The sequence below is a fragment of the Callorhinus ursinus genome, unplaced genomic scaffold, assembly GCF_003265705.2.
Source record: "Callorhinus ursinus isolate GAN/ISIS: 27379988/994484 unplaced genomic scaffold, GSC_fseal_2.0 scaffold12, whole genome shotgun sequence".
Taxonomy (NCBI): Eukaryota; Metazoa; Chordata; class Mammalia; order Carnivora; family Otariidae; genus Callorhinus; species Callorhinus ursinus.
Genome location: NW_027397074.1, coordinates 4797893 through 4803157, shown reverse-complemented (window position 1 = coordinate 4803157; position 5265 = coordinate 4797893). Strand labels below are relative to the sequence as shown.

Here is a 5265-nt window from a genome sequence, read left to right as displayed (position 1 = left end):
AGCATTTTAATAGGTTAACATTCTAGGGGATGGTTTGGGGAGAGGTAGTCATCCACATTTTAGTGTCAATTAATTTAATCAGTTTACTGCTCTAACATTTGGTCTAGATTAGGGGTCGGCAAACTTTACTTGTAAAGCACCAGATGGTTACTATTTTTGGCTTTTCGAACCAGACAGTTTCTGCTGCAACTACTCATCTGTACAGTTGGGTTTTTTTCTTTAGAGAGACAGAGAGAGCGAGGGCACACACACACACACACACACACACACATACACACACACACACATAGCGGAGGAGAGGGAATCCCAAGCAGGCTGCACGCTCAGCGTGGAGCCCAACATGGGGCTCGGTCTCACAACTCTGAGATCATGACCTGAGCCGAAACCAAGAGTCGGCGGCTTAAACTGACAGAGCCACCCAGGCGCCCCTACTCATCTCTACTGTCGTGTCAGGAAAGCAGCCCATAGGAAATACGTGAGCACATGGACGCGGCTATGTCCTAGTAGAACCTGATTCACACACAGGGGCAACCTTGCCAAGGTCTCTACTAAGTGAAAGAGCTGTGAATTAAACCAAGGGCTTTGGATCCCCCAAACAGTGACCCTTCCTAGCCTCGCTAACCCCCACAAAAAACTTTGGACCTTTAATACCTGCCTGCACAGACAGCCCTTGCCTCTCACTTTTCTCTTACACTGCCAGCTGTCAGAGGCCATAGGAGATCTCGGTCTGTTTGGAAAATGGTGCTCAAGAGAGAAGGGAAACCCTGTCCCTCTCTTCTCAATGCATCCCCTGCCCTGGGGAGGCGGGAGGCACAAATTCTATACAGAGAAGTGGCTTCTCTTGTCCTAGGGTAAGCATCCCTTTCAAGTTTTCAGACGTCTTTCCCTCCTCATTGGCCTGGCCGAAGCATGGCACTTAAGTTCTCCTGGAAGGGATTTTGGCTCCGTGCAGGTTCCCGGGAACACTGCATTCCGATTCTGAATTTATTTTCCTCCCCCGTAGCCTCCCCCAAATATAGTAAATCATAGTTAGCGTGTAAGCCTAAACATAAAAGCCTATTAAACACATCACATAGCTGAAATATAGCACTATTCCACTGCTAGAAGTTCTGTCATGTTTAGTAAAAGTGTGACTCTTGGACCATGAAACTCACTCTGAAAGGCATAAAAATATTTAAGAAGTAGGAATCCCAAGCCTTTGGGGGAGGGAGAAAAAGAATGAAACCGGCTACCTTTAATAATTTATTTCTCTCATTCTTTATCCTCTTTTGAATTTGAGAAAAATCCTTAAGGGTTAGAAGGGACTTGTGCATGCCAAACAATTTATCTCTATGAATTCCTTTTTTGTGCACTTCACATGTCACAGACACACAATAATGCTACCATTACTTGCCAGTTGCATGAACTTTGATCTCAAACCGGTCATGGGTCAGTTTCAAACAAAGCACCAAATGTGAAATGATAAGCAACTTCCATGCCTATGATATTACGAGATTTTATTTTTCACATAGTGGGCACAATGACACATTTCTGTCTATTTTTCAGTTAATGACTATAATGTGGATATTGCTAGAAGTCAGGGACAGGTCTAACAATTTCGTTGAAGACAGAAACTTGTCAGCATTACACAATCCAGTATAATATATCTTATTTCCTAACAGTTTAATGGACATTTCATTGTTCATTAATATTAGAGGATTTAATAAAAGAAAGGCCATTGACAAAATTTGCCTTATAATTGAAAATTGCACATCTTAAGAGTTATGAAACTGGTCACTGGGTTTTTTAAAGTTTTTATTTAAGTTCCAGTTAGTTAACATACAGTGTAATATTAGTTTCAGGGGTGCAGTATAGTGATTCAACCCTTCCATACATCACTCAGTGCTCATCACGACAGATGCACTCCTTAATCCCCATCACCTATTTCACCCTTCCCTCCATCGCCCCTTCTGGTAACCATCAGTTTGTTCTCCATAGTTAAGAGTCTGTTTCTTGGTGGGTGCCTGGGTGGCTCGGTCCGTTAAGCGTCTGTCTGCCTTTGGCTCAGGTCATGATCTCAGGGTCCTGGGATCAAGCCCCGAGTTGGGCTCCCTGAGCTTCTCCCTCTGTCCTTTCCCCTGCCCGTGCTCTCCCTCTGTCTCAAATAAATAAATAAATAAAATCTTAAAAACAAAACAACAACAAAAAAGAGTCTGTTTCTTGGTTTGCCTCCCTCTCTCTTTTTAAAACTGGTCACTGGTAAGACCTGGTTTCACAAAGTTGTTACTGAAGCTGTCGGTATACACGCACAAAGTTGTAATAATTTTAAAACCTTCTGTCATTGATATAAGTCATACAGGAAGTGTTAAATAACACACATTTTACATTAAAATGTGAGGCAGGGTATTTATAACAAGACCAATGCTGTAGCTTCAATATTAAGATATGGAAATGAATTTGGACCTATAACCAAAAGCGCTCAAGTCCAGCTGGTTGTGCTGAGTAACTGAGTGTTACGAATGGTGATGAGAGCATTGAAGCTTCAGGGTATGACCAACTATCTCTAACCGAATGCCCCGTTCCTTTTGCTCACCCTCTATGGTCCTGGATTATTCTAGAAGGTTTGTGAGTTTTGTCTTACAAGAACCCACAAACCTAAGAATACAATAATATAGTTCTGACTCAATTTAATTAAGTGTACTACCTCTAAGTTATATGTTCATTTTTAAGAAATGGTAGTTATGATTATTTCTAAAATATTATTTTAGTACATTATGAACTATATAGATGATAGGTCAAATTGAAGCCTTTAAAATTATCACCATCATTATTATTTTGCACTAGTAGGTGAAACGTGAGCAGCCAATGTGTGCAACACAGTGACGAGTTTTCATAACTCTCAGAGTTCTCAGTTATTAGATTCTGTTAATCGCTTTTTTCTTATTAAATTCTTTTTTTTCCCAAGATAAAATGAAACACAGCCAATTTTATTCAAATTCCCCGAAATCTATACTCAATATGTTAGCTGTTCCTAAAACGTAGGTCACCCTTTATATGATGGTTTTATTATTTCATCTTTATTTTATAGTTTTTTCATCTTGTCTTTATACAGTTCTTCAGTAGAAGCCAGAGTCCTGAGTTGCCCAGTTAGGAGCCTCTGACCTACTATTCTGATTAAGTTTCTTCTCAATATTCATGGCCAACATCTGGCTTCTAAACGAAAGGCTTTTGGTCTTTTCAATCACTTGCTGATAAGGTGAAACTGCATTGTTACCCATAACCACATGACCTAATTTGGAATCAATCTTGGCATCCAGCCTTGCATTTCTAATCAAATTTACAATCCACCTTTCAGCTTCTTCTGGAGTCATGTTCAGTTTGTCTGCCAACATGTTAATGCTGATACACTGGTGGATGCGACAAAAAGTCTCAAATATGAAGAGATGAGCGTTCTCAATGAAATCCTCAAGACAAGCCACCAAGAAGAAGTCATTCACAAGTACTGATTCACATTCCCTCAGCTTTTTCTGAGCCCCATCAAAGTCAAAGTTAACATATAAGCATTCAACAAATTCTGTAATTGGGTCTTTATATGTGTAAGACTCCTGTTGAATTAACTTTAACAAGATCTTTTAGCACCTGTTGGCGTTTCCGAACATCTTTGTTTGTTATGACGGCTGTAGTCAAATAGCGCAGAATATGTGGACACATTGTCTGAATTGCATTAAGATACTGTGGCTGGTAAAGGAAGAGATCAATAATGTTATCACGCCCTTTGGGGTGGTTGAAGAAAATGAACAGAGACCAGTGGATGAGCCATGTTCGCTGCTGAAGAGACTGAAGTGGAGAACTCACAGAATTATTATCTATGGTCTCTTTTAACCGTGTAAGGTCTTCCATAGCCGCATCCCAATTCTGCATTAAGATTTCAGAGGCCAATTTTCCCCAGAGTGAACTCAAAGCATTTCTATCTGTAGCTGGAACCAACACTCTAAAGAAGTAAAGATATTCTGCGGCTCCAGAGTAATTCCCACATTCATACTGACATTTTGCATACCTGTAGAGTGTATCTAAATATTCCTGCCTAAAACCATGCTCGTCCGCCAGGTAGTCAAACAGCATCCGACCATCTCTGGTTGACTGCATCTGCCTTGTAGTTTCTGGATCTTCAAACATCTTCACAATTGGTTCTGTTTCTGCCTGAAGCTGTTTCAGTTGTGCAACAACTGTGGTTCTTTTTTCTCTCAAAGCATGTGGAATATCATCAGAATAAAGGTTTTTGTATACATCCATAGCAAAGTCCACCATGTTGGTATCACGAAGGAGATCCAATTTCCCTTGTAATAATTCTTTTTGATTATATATCTCTTCTACGGAGAGAAACTCAAGCAACGGAAAGACCAGATGCCGATCCAAAAAGTGCGCGATGCGAGTAGTCAAGTCGTACTCCGCCATCTTGCCAAGTAAAAAAGGAGTCTGTACTCGCTAAAACTTTATTAAATTCTTTTTAATAAGACTCACAGAATTATTTATGACACTGTTCCTCTTTTATGGCTAAATTCCTACTCTAGTTCACCAAACTACTGCCTACAAGATGGGTGGACAACTTTTAAAATTCTTGGAATTATTCTAGGTAGGCTTTATCTGAAGCATTTTTGAAATATTGACGGTCACAAAAATCCCCTTCCATTTTATAACAGTTTCTAACTTCATGTAAGGTACACACAATGCAAACCACTAGCAGCTTGCCTTTTCAGTAAAGGTAGAATTCACGTCAAAGGGATTACACAATTTAGAACATTCTGTCTGTTCAGTAGGATTAATTTTACATCTTTAGGGCATGGGAGGTTGAGAAAGCTGGCACAAAAGACTACATTTTATGCTTTTATAACGCACAGCTCTCAGGAACCTCACTGAAATACTTTCAGAGTTAAAACATCCTTATGTTTGAGGTTGGCCATCGGATGTGTTATATGTCGAATAAAGACTGAGTATGAGGATTTTCTAACTCTACTTTCATGAAAATCAAGTCTAGCCACCCTGCTTTATTTTGCAGGAGCCTCTCCAGTGGATAAGCCATGGTTCTTCTAAGAGTCATTTAAAGTGCTCAAGAGAAGATTTTCTCCCAAAATGGGCATTTCAGAAGCTCCACATGAGGTGAGCTCAGAAATGCTTCCCTGTCAGAAGGCCCGGGGGTGGGGGTGGGGGGCAGGCACCCCAAAGGGAGGACGACACACTCCTCTGGGTAGGGGATCCGTGCTCTCTGACCTCAGTGGAAAAGCTGAT

At 40.6% G+C, this 5265-nt stretch overlaps 1 pseudogene; it reads right to left on the bottom strand.

The window, feature by feature from the left end:
* Positions 1–2945: 2945 nt before the first annotated feature.
* Positions 2946–4468, bottom strand: LOC112824818 (eukaryotic translation initiation factor 3 subunit E pseudogene; annotated as a pseudogene).
* Positions 4469–5265: the final 797 nt, after the last annotated feature.